Source organism: Podarcis liolepis (genome assembly GCF_965112155.1).
Source record: "Podarcis liolepis genome assembly, chromosome: 15".
In the NCBI taxonomy this organism is placed as follows: Eukaryota; Metazoa; Chordata; class Lepidosauria; order Squamata; family Lacertidae; genus Podarcis; species Podarcis liolepis.
The window spans coordinates 18,672,006-18,689,734 of NC_139566.1; the positions used below are offsets into that span (position 1 = coordinate 18,672,006).

The 17,729-nt window shown below is 47.0% G+C and overlaps 1 long non-coding RNA gene across 1 annotated transcript; it reads left to right on the forward strand.

The window, feature by feature from the left end:
* The first annotated feature begins 1,947 nt into the window (after positions 1–1,947).
* On the forward strand, positions 1,948–9,670 carry LOC310694073. Its single transcript, XR_014519521.1, has 3 exons — positions 1,948–2,801; positions 8,545–8,605; positions 9,610–9,670. It is a non-coding gene; the product is annotated as an uncharacterized lncRNA (long non-coding RNA).
* The last annotated feature ends 8,059 nt before the right edge of the window (positions 9,671–17,729 follow it).

Below are 17,729 nucleotides of genomic sequence, written 5' to 3' on the forward strand. Positions count from 1 at the left end.
CATGTGAGGCCAATGTGACCAGGAGTCTAAGACCTCTTTACGAAAGGAAGGAATGAGGGAATGTGAGAACGGGAGAAAGGTGCCATTCATATTTCTGGTCTCTTTCGACAGCCTCCTTCAGTCACCCCCTACCTCTCCCCCCACCCCATATTTCGAATTCCCAGGACAAAGGCTTTTTAAGATGCACCAACCATTCCATTCCTGGAGCAAACGTCCTCTCTGCAAGCCACCTAATCCCAGCTTTCTTTAAAAAAAAACAAAAACATAAATGAGGAGGGAAAATACCCTCAAATGTCAGCCCTCCTGCTGAGTTTGAAAGTGAAATCATGAAGGCAGGATTTGGAAATGGCTCCGAAGCTCCAGGACCAACTTTCTGTTCCCCAAACTGCTAATAAAGTTTGATATCAAAGCCGTGAACCTCTAACTGTGCCCATCTTCCCTTCATTGCTGCCATATTCCATGCGCAGGATTTTGCATTTGTTCTTTAGCCAGGGTGAGTGCATGTTCCATAATTTGGTTTCCCGAAAGTTCAGTGCCTGGTACTTAGTGCAAAAACTCTGTATCCTGACTTATTCCATTCCTCTTTGGGTAAACAAGTTTCTAGACCTTAAGGCTAGCAGCTGGTGGTATATCTCAGAAGCAAGCAGAGGGCCTCCTCGGGTTTCCTAGCAGTCTGGGCTTTTGCAGTAGTGCGCTTGCTCTCAGCCAATTTACATCACAAAAAGTTTCAGGCCTTGTGAACGTGGAGAACCTCCTGACCTCTTCCATCTTGGAGAGTAATTGGCTATAGTCTGTGAGCCTCCATCATGTCATTTTGATTAGCCAGTGAATAAACTTTCAATCTGGGAGGGGCAAGGCTGCCCACCCACCTTCCTACCTCCCCCCCCATCCCACCCATTATGGGGCTAATTTATTTAACACCTGCGGTAATACGTTTCACCTCTCATTGTTGTGAGCCAAAGCTAAGGAGATTCTGCCTCCCCCCCCCCATTGGGATCTCAAGAACTGGGAAGAAGAGAAACACTTGTCCTCTGGGGATGGCGACCCACTTGCCTCCAACCCCACGTCCCCAGCTCTCCATCCGGGACACAGCCAAATCCGTTTAATCCAGTTTCATGCCTCTTCTGTGTCAAAAGCTTTCCCCCACCCCTTCCCAGCTCATTGTTCATTCTTCCTCTTCCATCCTCTCTGAAGTTAGGTTTCAGATTTTATTTATTTATTTATTTAAAAGCTTGAAAGCAAGCGAATATTTTCACCCCCTGCCCCTCAGTCACACATGTCTGTATTTCAGAATTCACATATGTCAAGCCAAATTAAGACAAGCCAGCCCTAAAGAGAAGATCAGGCAAGATGGCTGACAGGGTTTGGAAACCCAACAGGCCCCAGGCCTAACTCTATGCCTCACTTCAGTCCGGACAGGCAGAGATCTGCCAACTCTCCCAATGATTTCCCTCCTGGTTTGACATTAATACATATAATTTAATGTACTGAACATACTTGAGATGGCAAACAATGGGTTCTTTCCAACGTTATTCGGAGTAAACCTGTTGAAAAGAAAGGATGCAACCGACTCGGGTTCATTTATTTCAGTGAGCTGACCCTGAGTATAATTCAGCTGGATACAACTCAATATGATTGATCTAATATGTTGATTTTGTTGTATTAATATTTCTGTGCAAGATCCCACATTTGAGGAAAGGTGGGATAAAAAAAAGAGATTTAAATAAATAATTAAACTGATCAGAACAACTTTGTGAAATATTTGTTGAATTGTGAATTCAACTCAGATCCAAACTCTTTAGACATTGGTATAATTTAGAATTGAATATCAGGTTCTGCTTCTCTCTCTCTCTCTCTCTCTCTCTCTCTCTCTCTCTCTCACACACACACACACACACACACACACACACACATACAACACACACACACACACACACACACACACAAAACCTATAAAGTTTTTGCAGCCCTCTGAACTCAACTTTCTGAAACACCTCAAATTTCACTTTTTGAAGAATGATTTGAAACAAGTATGCAAAGCGATGCAAAATCTTAAGTCTCATTAAGTAACTTGGATGTAATAATTGAGCAAAATCGATCATTCAGAAGCTTGGGGGGGGGGAATGAATTAAGGAGAAAATACATTCATACCATCTTTCTACCAACCAATTGAAGTTGCCAGAATTAATTTGAGAAATGATCCTTTTGCTGAAGTGAAACAAGCCATTTATTTGACTGAAACCATTTTTGGTCTGAAGCAGACGCTAAAGCTTACAGGATAAAACAGCGCAAAATGCAATAGGTAAGATTTACAAGATGCAGAAACTAAGATTTACTGAAAATGCTAAATGCTCTGAATTCTCTCCACTCTCAGGATCTTAAAAACTGCAGATGCCAGCAAGCCCCATTTCATTTGCTTTCGGCCTCCATGCCCACACGGACCCTTTAACCAGGACTGGGGGGTGGGGAACACCGATTTCTGCCCAGCCTCCACAGACTTGGCACAGAGACCGACTCTGATACCAACCCTTTATCTGAGCCACACTGACTGGGGTTGCCATAGCAACAAACATGACAGAAGGTGACAGAAGGCAGGAGAGATATCAAAAAAGGACATATGAAAGGGAGCTGGGCTGGGCTGGCAAGAGGGGTGTGTGTCTCGGTAACGGAAAGCAATTAGAAGAGAGGAACCACTTTTAATTTCCCTATAATTAAAGGGATAATCAAGGAAAAGGTATCGCATCAGGAGGGGATGCTAAATTTATTGTGATCTGTTCAGAAATGGCTGGTTCCTTTGTGAGGTAAGAACACTAGAAGAGCCTGCTGCTGGATCAGACCAAGGAGCTGTCTCATCCAGTATCCTTTTCCCCACAAGGTCCGCGAGATTCCCCTGGGAAGCCCACAGGCAGGACCTGAGGGAAACAGCCTTCTCTCACAGATGGCCCCCAGTGACTGGTAATTGGTGGTATATAACCGGACATAGTGGGACGCGGGTGGCGCTGTGGGTTAAACCACAGAGTCTAGGACTTGCCGATCAGAAGGTCGGCGGTTCAAAGCCCCGCAACGGGGTGAGCTCCCATTGCTTGGTCCCTGCTCCTGCCAACCTAACAGTTTGAAAGCACGTCAAAGTGCAAGTAGATAAATAGGTACCACTCTGGCGGGAAGGTAAACGGCATTTCTGTGCACTGCTCTGGTTCGCCAGAAGTGGCTTAGTCACTGTACGCCGGCTCCCTTGGCCAATAAAGCGAGATGAGCGTCGCAACCCCAGAGTCGGCCACGACTGGACCTAATGGTCAGGGGTCCGTTTACTTTACCTTTAACCGGACATAAGAAATTAAGAAGAGCCTGCTGGATCAGGCCAATGGCCCATCTAGTCGCCTCTGTTCCATTTATTGTCTCTCTTCGAAGACCTAAATGCTGTTATAAAGAATAAGGACTTACTGACTATTCTTTTAGTGATCACTCGGCTATCCAGAGCTCAAACCTGGGAGACCTTACAAGGACTATCCCTGGACTTAAAATGCCTGGTGTTTGGCTAAAACTGAGAAAATAACTCATAACTTAAAAGCAATAAAGGAAACGAAAAGACCGAAAAAATGGTATGCAATAAGGTAGTCATTTATTCAACATCCAAACAAAACTAGTCTTAAAAGATAAACCCTCCAAAGTGTCTTTGCTATCCTGAACAAGATGACTTGAAGTGTCTTCTTCCCTGGGAACAATTGTCTGTGATGCTGTAATGTGTATGTGATGTTATATATTTGTTGTTATACAGTATATAAAAAGCCTATCAAACTAATTTGGGTGAGGGACGCATGCAAACAAAGCTGCCTAGTTTCTTTCTAGATATCACATTATTTCACTTCTTTCCTCTCATATAATTCTTCCTGACTTTAAACATACTGCAGAATCTTTATTTCTTCGCCACATTTTGATCTATAAAATACCTCTTTAAAAAGTACTAAGGTTGAGGGGGGGTGTATCCTCCCTATTATTGAAATAGAAAAATGCAAGGAGGCGGGGTGGAAATTTGGAGGAGGAGTGGGGGTCAGATTAGCATGGTGACAAATTAGCAGCTAGGCCAGGGCCTGTGCATGGGAAGTTAATGACCTTTTGTCTCTACCATCTATAGGCGAGCTCATTTGCAAGTATGCAGTTGGAATAATTTAGGCCCAAGTTCCAACGTGTGGAGTAGCATTCCTTTGGCTCTTTCGCTCCCATGGCGAGGCTCATGAGAGCTCTAAAGAACTTGCAAAAAGTGAAATGGGCACATCATTGCAGAAGGAAGTCAACTGGAGTTACGGGGGGGGGGGGTGGGAGGTCATGGCGGCTTGACAGCTTTGATAGCCAAAATCTCGCAGAGGAATAGAACCAGTGGTAAATGTTAGTGGAGCTAATATTTAGGCCAAAGCCACATTTCTAGTAATCTGCAGTGGTCACCTCCACAGATGTCAAGTACTGTACCTCGGGTTACATACGCTTCAGGTTACAGACTCTGCTAACCCAGAAATAGTGCTTCAGGTTAAGAACTTTGCTTCAGGATGAGAACAGAAATCGTGCTCAGGCAGTGCGGCAGCAGCAGGAGGCCCCATTAGCTAAAGTGGTGCTTCAGGTTAAGAACAGTTTCAGGTTAAGGACGGACGTCCAGAACGAATTAAGTACTTAACCCAAGGTACCACTGTATACCTCTAAACCCCAGAGGGGCTACAGGATCTGGGGGCAGTTTTGGGAAGGAGCAAGGCAAGCAAGCTTAAAGTTCATCACGATAAGACGGAGGTGCTGTGATTTGGGGATAAATTGGAGGTGCCTCTTTTGCAGCAGTGTCCTGGTGCGGTGTTATGTACTAAGCTTGGATCCTAGAACAATAGGCAAGTAGGATCCTAGAATGCAACAACGGATTGGCAGGTGTCCTTCCTCATGAAATCCTAATCAGTGAGCAATAAAGGATGGAAAACCACGTCTATCAGTGTCCAGGAGATCTCTGGAATGCTTTACCTGGCGGCCGTGTGGCAAAGGTTAAGAACGTAAGGAGAACCTGCTGGATCAGGCCAAAAGGGGCACATTGAGTCCAGCTTCCTGATCTCACATTGGCCAACCAGATGCCCATTATGTGAAATCCAGAAGCAGAATTCGAGCACAAGAGCATTCTCCCCTCCTGCGGCTTCCAGAGGCATTATTGCCTCCGACTGTGGAGGCAGAGAATACCGTATTTTTCGCCCCATAAGACGCACCGGCCCATAAGACGCACCTAGATTTTTGGGGGGGAAATAAAGGAAAAAAAATTTATTTCCCCCCCAGGTGCGCTGTGCTACACCAGGAGCTTGGGGCGTGCGGAGCTCAGCGCGCCCCAAGCTTCTGCGTGCAGGCAAGGTCTCCGCTAGCGTGGGAGAGCCGGGCGCCTCTCCCAGGGCTAGCGGACTCCTGCGCTAATCCAGAAGCTTGGGGCAAGCTGAGGTCAGCGCGCCCCAAGCTTCTGCGTGCCGGCAAGCAGTCCGCTAGCCCTGGGAGAGCCGCGGGGCTCTCCCAGGGCTAGCGGATCGCTGCGCTATACCAGGAGCTTGGGGCGTGCTGAGCTCAGTGCGCCCCAAGCTTCTAGGTGCGCGCAAGCAGTCCGCTGCCGCCCCAAGCCTGGCGCACCCGGCAGGAGGTCCCACCGGGTGCGCGAGGCTTGGGGCGGCAGCGGACTGCTTGCGCGCACCTAGAAGCTAGCAGTCCGCTGCCGCCCCAAGCCTGGCGCACCCGGTGGGACCTCCTGCCGGGTGCGCCAGGCTTGGGGCGGCAGCGGACTGCTTGCGCGCACCTAGAAGCTAGAAGTCCGCTGCCGCCCCAAGCCTGGCGCACCCGGTGGGACCTCCTGCCGGGTGCGCCAGGCTTGGGGCGGCAGCGGACTGCTTGCGCGCACCTAGAAGCTAGAAGTCCGCTGCCGCCCCAAGCCTGGCGCACCCGGTGGGACCTCCTGCCGGGTGCGCCAGGCTTGGGGCGGCAGCGGACTGCTAGCTTCTAGGTGCGCGCAAGCAGTCCGCTGCCGCCCCAAGCCTCGCGCACCCGGTGGGACCTCCTGCCGAGGGCGCAAGGCTTGCAGGCATTCGCCCCATAAGACGCACCCCCGATTTCCTCTTCATTTTTGGAGAGGAAAAAGTGCGTCTTATGGGGCGAAAAATACGGTAGTCATTATGGCTAGTAGCCATTGATAGCCTACTCTGCCATGATCATAGAATAGGAGCCGCTTAACCTAGAATTGCCGTATGTCCGGAATTTCCCAGACATTGCTGGGATTTGGCTGTTGGAAACAGTGCCCGGGAGGAAATCGCTTCAATGTGCGGGAAAATTTGGATGTATGGCAACCCATACGTATGGAGAATTTCCTAAAAAATAGCTCACAAACGTCTCTCTTTTTTTGAGATCTTGCTCAACAGCTTTGGCAAAAAATAAAAAGAAAAAAGCTCAACAACTGTCTGGATCTTGACTTTTCACCCTTCTTAACTACCCATTTAGTAGACCTTGCCTTAGCTTGATGAAGGGTTAAGCCGCTCCAACAGCTGCCAAGGTTGGCAGATCCCACTCCAGCCAAAGGAACCAACAAAATGACCCGTTTCTGTATCCCTTATCCATCTAATCTACAATGTGATGCATCTGGAGGCCATCACACAATGGATCACCATCACTATTGTCACCCCCGCATATAACAGAGGCCAAATGCGGCTCCTAGGCCTCTCTATATGGCCCTAGCTCTAGGGTACACTCCCTTATCAGGTGATGCCCTTCTGCCCAGCCATATCCCCCATCACCCATGGTCTACGTGTGTGTGTGTGTGTGTGTGTGTGTGTGTGTGTGTGTGTGTCTATGTGTCAAACCTTCTGGTTCTAGTGTGGTAAACATGGTTGGCTGTCGATAAGTGTCACATCCCTTGCCCTGCCCATGTCTCCCATGCGGCACTTGAGAGATTGTCCATGAGGGAGTGTGGCCTTTGACTGGAAAACTTTCCTTGCCCCTGCTCTGAAGTGCCATCAACATGCATGGCATTTTCATGCCCAGTGAGGACAGGTCCCTGCCCTAAGACATTTGCAATAAGAAAGGCAGTGGGGGGGGGGGGGAGGAAGGAGGGAGGCAAGAGAAGAAGGAACAAAAGAAATCTGTTACATTGAAAACTGTACAAGAAGCATGAAGCATTACAGCAGTATCAATAGGACAATAAATAAAATCTGAAAAACTCCCCCCCCCCAAAAAAAAACAGTGAGCATCTCAACAGGCAGAGTTAGAAGTTTCTACAATTGTGATCTGAATTTCTTTCTGGATTTTGGAATTCTGAATCCTGTTTCTGATTCTGTTTGCGATACTCAGCAAATCTTCCATGCCCCATTTTTCTTTTCTGAAATATTGTAGAGATCTGTGTATATGCAATGTTTGACTAATATGTGTCTTACACCCTCTTCTATGTTACCAGTGCTCATCTGTGCACACTCATGATAAATTAATTTTATGTTTAAAAAATTTAGAAACTGACATGGAAATTGTACATCTCTACTGGCAACCAATGACTCTGTTATGAGATCAGCATTATATGATCTGATCAGCTGGCTCAAGCCTGATCTCTGGCATCCTAATTTGAACTGACCAGAGCTGGCCTTTCTTCAAGGGCAGCACCACATGAAGAGCATTGCAGTAGTCTAACCTGGATGTGATTGACTGAGACTTCTCCAGGAAGGGGCACTGCTGGACTGGCACATAAGATCAAGCTGGGAGAATACATTCTTTGCCACCACTGCCACCTAACCATCCGGAAGCAGGGTTGGATCCAGGAGCAGTAGAGAAAATGGATAGAGAAAAGTCCCCCTCTTCATAGAATTGTAGAAATTGTGAACACACCATGAAGCACAATGTTGGAAGATTCAGGACAGATCATAGTTAAACCACAGGATTAGTTTCCATCAAGAGACAGTGATCAACATCAACTAGGACAGCTTTAAAAGAGGATGGCACAAATTTATAAAGGCTATGGCTATCAATGGCCACCAGCCATTGTATGTTCTGTTTCCAGTACTGCATCATCTACACTGATGGTTTAATAGAAATGCTAAGTTATTATTATTGATGTACAGTATTGATCACCTTCTAAACCACTGACTGAAGGCCATTTACTTATAAGATAATTAAAAACACAAAAACAACAAAAGCATTTAAAGCAAGACTAAGACCCTCACAAGGCAGACACTCATGGTAAAGACCCCTTTAACCAACTGGGAAAGCCTGACAGAACAAAAATGTGATTGCGGGAAGTGCAGGTAGTGGATGCCTGTCGTATCTCCACAGGACTGCCATTCCACAGAAGAAGGGCAGCCACTCTAAAAGCCCTGCTCTGAGATACTATGGAACAGGCTTCTGAGATCACAAAAACACACTGTGGTTAAGATTCAGTCCCTCTGTATCTTCCAAAGGAAGTGCTTATATGATAAACATGCTAACTAGTGGACACGTGTATGTAATTTCTACTCCTTTGTTGTTATCACATTCTTATTACATTTTATCCTCTCTCTTTTCTCCAAGGAGCTCAAGGTGGCTCACATGTCTCTTCTCGTCCTTTTAATCCTCACAACCACCCTGTGAGGTAGGTGAGGCTGAAAAATGTGGCTGGTCCAACGTCACCCAGTGAGCTTTGTAACTGAGTGGGGATTTGAACCCTGGGCTCCCACGTCCTAGTCTGACTCTAACCACTGCTCCACCACTGGCTCACTAGTCAGAAATCTGTGGCATGTTTCCTCAAAATTTCACTTCAAAAACTCAGCTTTCCATTTCTAAGGCCCCTTTGCTGATGCCATGGTTCCTTCACAGGAGTTAAGCAGGGGATTCATGCTAATCAGGGGATTCACGCCAAGATTGTTTCCACCTCAGCCATCAACAACAACAACAGCAAAGGACCAGACAATGTAAAGTCCCCCCCCCCTTTTACAGTCTTTAATGGTCCTCCTCATCATATTAGGCTCTGGGAAGGCTCGCTTTGAGGTAGACACCCGGCCTCACACCAGACGAACTGCCAATCTGGCCAGGATTCTCAAAGGCATGATTGTTTGAGGACAAAAACAAAGGGGAGCGGGCAGGGGGCTTAGGGAAGTGGATGGTGGGGCGGAGTGGTTGGTGGTGAGCTATTGGGGGGGGGTGTTGGTGGAGGCCGACAAGCCACCTTAACATTCTGATGGGGAACGTGCAGGCCGGACTATAGAGTCTAGACGTCCATTCATGGAGCCGGTCTCAGTTGCTCTATTGTCTTAATTAACCATTTGAAGCTGTAATGGAATGAGACAAAAAATAAAAAAGCTTCAACACCCCCTTCCCCTGATTTCTCATGCCTGCTCATGTGGAAAAGCATGCACCCGAGTCAAGTACCTTGATTAATTAAAGAGAGAGAGAGAGAGAGAGAGCCCCCCCCACTCCTTTGGACCCCCTCCCCTAATATCTACACACCCCAGGAACCTTTGGTGAGTTTCCTGAGAAAACGAACCAGATTGAACAGCGAATGTGGGATGGCAGATAGTGTATTAATTTTTTTTAATGGGCATTATCACAATGCAAATTCTGTTCTAATGCCTCTTTCTTTCATTGAATTTCTGCCAGACTTTTAAGAAGAGCAAATGAGCAAGAGAGCTGTACTTTTGGAATTCTGCATAGTTTAGGTATATGTATATGTGATCTCCTTCAAAGTAAGGACTGTAGCAAAGTGGTGGAATTCTGCTTTGGATGCAAAATGTCCTGGGTTTGATTCCCAGCATCTCCCAATAGGGCTGGGAGAGATTTTTGCCTGAAACCCTGGAAAGTCACTGTCAGTCAGTGTTGGCAATTCTGAGCTAGATGGACCGGGGGTCTGACTCAATGTATGTAACTTCCTATGCTCCTAAGACAAGATTTCTGGATTAAAAAAGAATAATTCCTTCTGGCTGTGGCTGAGATCTTTGGCCACCTGATCCAAAACAGGACTGCTTTATCAAATTGCTGAGAATCAGACTGTCATTCACACAGTGGCCTCTTCCCCTACAAGCTGCTTTTGAAAATTGGCAGAATTCAAAACCATTGCCTATCCTAACCTGCTACCTTCCAGATATTTTGGGTTACACCTCCCAACAGTCCCAACCACCATAGTTGTGTGATGGGAGTCATCATCCCAAATAGCCCTGCTGGCCAGTGGGAGTGGCTGTCTGAAACATCTGGAGCAGGGGTCAGCACACTTTTTCAGCAGAGGGCCGGTCCCCTGTCCCTCAGACCTTGTGGGGGGCCGGACTATATTTTTTTAAAAATAATGAACGAATTTCTATGCCCCACAAATAACCCAGAGATGCATTTTAAATAAAGGGACACATTCTACTCATGTAAAAACACGCTGATTCCCGGACCATTTGCGGGCCGGATTTAGAAGGCGATTGGGCCGGATTTGGCCCCCAGGCCTTAGTTTGCCTACCCATGATCTGGAGGGTACTGTGTTGAGAAAGACCGATCCATGGGAACTTTCTCTATTTTTGATCATAGCTATTAAAGTGACGTCAACCATGGTTCATTCTAGATACAGCTAAGCACTTTGGCACCACCTGATAAACCTTTGCTTCGTCTGAGCTTGGGGACATCACCATAGCCATCTTCACATACCTGAAGGGCTGTCACATGGGAGATGGAGCAAGCTTGTTTTCTGCTGCTCCAGGGGCAGGACCTGAACCAATGGGTTCAAATGACAAGAAAGGAGGTTCCAACCAAGCATTAGGGACAATTTTCTGTCGGTAGGAGCTGTTTGACGGTGGAGTGGACTCTCTTGGAATGTGATAGACTCTTCTTTGTTTGAGGTTTTTTAACAGCGTTTGGATGGCCATCTGTCAGGGATTCTTTAGCTGTGATTTGTGCATTCTAGTGGGTTGGACTAGATGACCTCGGGGTTCCTTTCGACTCTACAGTTCTACAGTTCTTTGATATCTTGTGACACTGAGTCCCACAAGTCAATGATGTGTTCAGTGAAGGAGGCACATCTTTTCACCTGTCCTGAATAGATCACCACTCAATTTCAATGGACAGCTCCAATTTCTGGTGATGTGAAGAAGGGAGAGAAAAAAGTTTTTTTATTCACTCTGAACTTATTCACACTTAACTTCTGCCTTACACTTTCCAAGCACAGATTTGCGCTTTAAAGCTCTGTGTCTGAGAACTCTTTTTTTCACACCCTGGAGCTTTCTCTGCGAAAACCTGGTCCATAAGTTGAAATGGCAATTCGAGTTTTCCATGAATTACTGTTTGCTCCAATTCAGTGGTAAAGAGTGAGTTTTTGCAGGGAAAGCTCCAGGGTGTGTGTGTGTGTGTGCGCGCGCGCTCAGGCACAGAGCTTTAAAGTGTGGGTTGTGCCTGGAAAGCGCAAACAAAAGTTACATGTGGATAAGTCCTTAGAGTGTGCTACAGGTGAACGGAACAGCCTGTTTCCACTTTGTGTCATGTTCACATGCGCTCCCTCATCTCATCCTCTCTTTTTCTGGATTAAAAAAGAATTTATCAAACTGTTGCACTTAATTTGTACCCATTTTTCACACATTTCCCCCTGCAAACACATGTCTTTTCTAAGCTTCCCCCTCCTTCTTGTTCTTCCACCAGCAGGTGAAGACTGTTTTATTCCAACAGACCTTTGGGAACTGACGGGTGCTTTTTAGGAAACAGGTCTGAATAGAGCTGTGATGTTTCTGAATCTTGCAAATGCAGTTCTCCAGCCAAGAAAATGTGAGCAAAACTATGTGCATTAGGGGGAAATGTGCATAGATATGCATATATTTGTGAAAATAGCTTACGAACATTTATTATTATCATCATTATTATTATTATTATTATTATTATTACAATTTATTATCTGCCCTTCAGGGGTAACAGGCGGGCTACAACAATGAAAACACAACATAAATATTAAAACACAATATTAATAACAGTTTAAAACAACTTAATGTTAGTGGGGGTTTCTTGCAAAAATGTGTATGATTGGCAAAACTGTGTACAGAAATGCATAGATCAGGAGAAATGTAAGCTACCATTTGCCAGAGGACCATAACAAAAATCGCAAACTGATGTAGAAAAGCGGTTTTTCAGAGGGAACTGCTTTGCGTGCAGAAGGTCTCATGTTCAATCCTTGGTATCTCCAGGTCAGAACAGCCACTGCTTGAAACCTTGGAGAGCCAGACTGGGTAATACAGATGTGACCCAATATAAGGCCACTCCCTGTATTCCTAGGACTGGAAAAAATGAGAAACTGCAATGGACACATGAGCCTGTCCTGGGACTGGGGAGGGGAGACCCCTCTTGGCCTCAGGCCCTGTTCTGGGCCAGAGGAACCACTGCCCTCCATGTTCAAAGAGAAAGCAGGTTCATAGGGTTTATGTGGGTCATCAAGATGCCTCTTCCCAACTGTGGCTGACCCGATCCCATGCACTTGCAGGGATGGTGCCCGCCTCCATCAGCTGCGTCCGCCTCCCCAGGCGCTGGCTTCACGATGGCAGATGGTGCAATAGCAATAACCCAGACGTCTGAAAGACCTTTACATCAAAACAAAAAAACAAACAGAGCCCAACGCCAGCCCATGACAACCCCCCTTTCCTTGCCCACCGTGGGAAAAGATTAATGCAGTAAAGTTGAGAACAAAGACCCCTTTGCCCCCCAGTTATCTCCACTGGCTGGGCACCGCCAATCTGGTGCCAACTGAAGCTGTCCCATTCTGACCGAGGGATGGGCAGATCTGTCCGTTTGGGTTTATCATTCTCCAACCTTAAACTCAGCTTGCCCATTTCCACATCAGTTTGCAGTATGAGAAAAGGAAAGGGGGGAAACCCCCTCTCAAATATTTGTCAGCCTTTTAGTATGCATTTTCCCCATTTTTGTATGCTGTGTTGTCTAATATACATATTTTTGCAAGCAATTTGTCCTCACATAGTGATTTTTTTGTACATTGTATATTGTGCATTGTTATTGTTAATACAATACACACTCTTTATTTTTAACACATTTCTTGGTGGTGAAAGCTGCATTGCAAAATTCAGAAAAATACCAAAGTGGAAGGATGGGTGTAAGTCCATTCGCTGCTGTTCCAGGAAGCAGGAATTGGGCAGGTTTGTGTTAGCTGGGGAACTGGACTTAATTTCTTCCCTGTCACAGCCTACTTGAAAGAGAGCTCTCTGGTATTTCTTTGTTTATTTGGTTCCTTTCTAGCCCACACTTCTTCCAATGAGGACTGTTTACAGTGGTACCTCGGGTTAAGAACTTAATTCATTCTTGAGGTCTGTTCTTAACCTGAAACTGTTCTTAACCTGAAGCACCACTTTAGCTAATGGGGCCTCCTGCTGCTGCTGCGCCACCAGAGCACAATTTCTGTTCTCATCCTGAAGCAAAGTTCTTAACCCAAGGTACTATTTCTGGGTTAGTGGAGTCTGTAACCTGAAGCGTCTGTAACCTGAAGCGTATGTAACCCGAGGTACCACTGTATTTATGTATTGCTTCTATATCTCTCTCCCCCCCCCCCCCACTTTTCCTCCAAGGAGCTCAAGGTAGTTCTCACTATTCTTTCCCACAACAGCCCTACAAGGTAGGTTAGGCTGAGGGGCAGCGACTGACCCCAGGTCACCCAGCGAGCTTCATGGATTTGTAGGGATTTGAACCCTGGTCTCTCAGGTCCCAGTCTGACAATCAGAGGCAGAGCAAGGGGGTGCAGTGGGGGTGGTCCGCCCCGGGTGCCATCCTGAGGAGGAGTGACATTGCTGGGATGCTAGCCCCGCCCCTGCAGACTGCTAGCCCTGCCCCTGGGTGCACACCCACTCCGAGTGCTGGAGCATGTAGCTCCGCCTCTGCTGACAATCTCACCAACTACACCACACTCGTTCTAGATTGTTAACAATATAACTCAGTCTTGCTGACAATGGCTGGCTGTAGTTCTCCAAGGTTTCAGTCTCTCTAAACCTTATGGGGCGATGCCAGGAACTGAACCAAGAGCTTTCTCCATGGAAGGCTGCTGCTTTATTAATTATTAAATTGATTTCTCGCAGTTCCCAGGACAGGTTTCAACAATTTAAAACCCAGAATGAAAAGCAGTTAAAACCTTTACAGGAATAGGGTGGGCCCTGAAAATACACTTTTCAAGTGTCCAAGGCCAGTGTAAAGAAATGTGTCTTCAGAATTTGTTGGAAGCTGTACAGTGAAGGTGCCAGGTGCACTTCTGAGGGGAAGGAGTTCCACAACTCAGGGGCTGCCACAGAGTGTGGTGTAGTGGTTAAGAGCGGTAGTCACGTAATCTGGGGAACCGGGTTCGTGTCTCCGCTCTTCCACATGCAGCTCCTGGGTGACCTTGGGCCAGTCACACTTCTGTGAAGTCTCTCAGCCCCACTCACCTCACAGAGTGTTTGTTGTGGGGGAGGAAGGGAAAGGAGAATGTGAGCCGCTTTGAGACTCCTGAAGGGGAGTGAAAGGCGGGATATCAAATCCAAACTCTTCTTCTTCTTCTTCTCTCCCCAGCTACTACCATACTTCTGAGTATGGTAGTAGCTGGGGAGATTTCACCCCCCACCCGCCAATGTTCAGCTCCACTCCCTGGCTCCTTGTGACGTCACGCAATGTCAAGATGTCACATCGGAGCCCCTCAATCAACTTGGAAAGATGGCGCCTCTGCTTCTGCGGGAGGTGAAATTAGCAGGAGGCACCCCTCTGCCAATCTTAACACGCAGGATGGGCTACAGGGAAGGAGGTGGCCTTTCGAATATTTGAGGTCTGAGTCGTTTAGGGCTTCAGACACTCACATGAGCACCTTGAAGAATGGAGCCTGGAAACAAACTGGCAGTCAGTGTGGCTGTTTTAGTACAAGGGTTCTATGATTTCTAAAGGGAAACCCAGCCAATACTCTACCCACTGCATCTGGGGCCAGTTGAAGTTCCCAAGTAATCTTCAAGGGCAGCTCCATGTGGAGCTAAGGCCCTTCTGTGGGCCATGCAGGCCTTTCCCCTTGGGCTCATCCACACCATCGCAGTTGCTCTTTCTGGTCCAGTTCTTGCCTCTGGAAAGCCTACAAGCAATTCAATATAAGAATCGCTTCTTGGCCTTTTGGCTAAGACCAAGTCTGAGAATAATAGCCTAGACCAGGGGTCTGCAAACCGCGGCTCCGGAGCCGCATGTGGCTCTTTTACACCTTTACCGCGGCTCCGGGGCGGATACTAGCGAGGGGAGGAGGCGCATTGTGCGCCCCGACACTCCCCACTGTGGCAGGCGCTGTACTGGCTGTGACGTTGCATGGGAGCGGTGCGTGCGTTAGTCCCGACGTCACCTTCCCGCCGGCTGTCAGATCGCGGCTCTGGAGATATATTTGTTTTAAATGTCGCAATGGTTTTGCGGCTCCCAGGTTTTTTCCCCTTCGGAAACGGGTCCAAGTGGCTCTTTTCGTCTTAAAGGTTGCAGACCCCTGGCCTAGACCTATCTCACACCATACATCAAAGGCATTATGATACCACCTCATGCTTTAATCGTATGGTGCAAATGTGGCCACACTGTTGTTCCTAGTGTTTGGCATTTAGAGGTATGGTGCCTCTGTTTTCATTGGCAGGGAGTGGCGTAGCGTGGGTTGCCAGTGCCCAGGGTGGGTCGGAAGCTCATGTCAGGGAGTGTGTGCGAAGCCCACAAGGCACATGGCTGCCAGCGCTACTGCTGCTGGTGGCAGTGACCACACGCCTTCTTGGCTTGGCCGCTCCACCACCTCCCAGCTCAGCCAGCCCAAGGGCATTGTGTGGGCATTGCACCTTGTTGTGCCCCTCTCACATTTTGTACCTGAGGCGACCTCCCCTCTCCCCCCCCCCATGCTATGTCACTGGCGGCAGGATGCAGCAGTCATGACTGGTAACTACTGACAGCCTTATTCCCCATGAATTTGTCCAACCTCCTTTTAAAATCACCTATATTGGTGGCCATTATTTAACTGCAGGTGATTTAGCTATTTCCTTTTTGTCTGTCCTGAATCTCCCAACCAGATTTAATAAAATAATTAGAAGGAGTTGAATGTGTGGATGGTTGGTACATCTATTATTGCATTTAGCTTACAGTTACTTGTTTATATTTATTGGTTGTAGAGTTCCCTCAGGGAACAGGTAAAATTAGAACATCTGTATATGGCTGGAGAGGCAGCAAATTGCACCTGCTGAGTTGCTAGCTTCCTTCTTCAAAATGCACCCGTTGAATTGCTCGCTTTCTTCTTCAGTCGTTTGGATCAGGGGTCAGCAAACTTTTTCACTCAGACCTTGGGGGGGTGGACTATATGGGGGGGGTGAACGAATTCCTATGCCCCACAAATAACCCAGAGATGCATTTTAAATAAAAGCACACATTCTACTCATGTGAAAACACGCTGATTCCCGGACTGTCCGCAGGCTGGATTTAGAAAGCGATTGGGCCAGATCTGACCCCTGGGCCTTAGTTTGCCTACTCATGGTTTGGATAAACCCTTATGGCAATTTATGCTGGCATAGGAGTCTTCCTTATATACAAATCTAGACCTTTTTGCTGAGGTCTCAGAGATAGAAGACAGAAGATAAGAGTGGTGGGGATGGTTGGATAAATGGGGTTTTGCAGATATCCAGTAAATAGGCTAAATTTGATTGAGACTAGCTCAATGGACTTTAAGAGAAACAGAGGGCAAAGGCGTTATGTGGCAAGTCAATTCTCTGTCAGTGTTTTGACAGGGTGTGGGGGTGTGGAGTTGCAGGAAACTGAGGCAAGAGCGAGGCAATGTTGGGAGTCGCATCCCTTATGTAAGAAAGTCACACCCCTTATGTAACCCAGGGGTCACTGTGCTTTGCAGGAGCACCGTGTGATATAGGAATTGGTCACCTCCCCTTTGGAACTCCCTCCCACTAGACATTTAGACAGGCAGCGGCTCTGTATGCCTTTTCAATGTTAGGAAGACAGGAAGCTGTCTCATACCGAGTCAGACTATTGGTCTAGCTTGCTCCGTATTGTCTTCACCGCAGGAGTATTTCCCAGCCCTACCAGGAGATGCCTTTGAGGACTGAACTAGGGACCGAAGCAGATGCGCTGCCACTGAGCCACAGGTCTTCCTCTTTCAACAATCCCTTTAAGTGTCTTTATTCCGCATCTGTGCTGAAATCATTTTAAACTGTGCTTATATGCAGAGTTGTTTCTAAAGACTTGTACAGCACTAACTTGCTGCCTGATTGAGGTTGAAAAACCATGTGTGCTGCCTTGAGCTCCTAGAGGATAGGTGGACTATAAATGCAAATGAGTCAATAAATAAAGTTGAATTTTAGTACATTTCCTTTTCAAAAACCAAGGGAAATACAGTAAGAAAAAGCTGCTGCTTTCAGACTGGAGTTAAGGCTATCTCTGCAAAGCTGATAAAATTAGAAGCTAAGGCTGATGCTTAAACTACCAGAGGTGCCCCATGATTAGTTATGGATGTGGTACAATGTCACATATTGGGCTTTCATGTAACTTGTGCTCCATGTGCCCCCACTGACCCCACTTCCTTGGTCTTTCAGGCCTTAATCTGGATAGAGAGGATGGGGTGCTTGGCTGAGACCAGGACGCCCTCACACAAACACATTGTTTTGGTCTTCTATTTCCTCAGGAAACACCTGAGCCTTCCATATTTGCCCAAAGAACCCTCCTGTGAGCTGACTCCATCAACTTGCCAGCTTTGCCTTGTTCTTTCAGTAAAGTCATGACAAACATTTCCA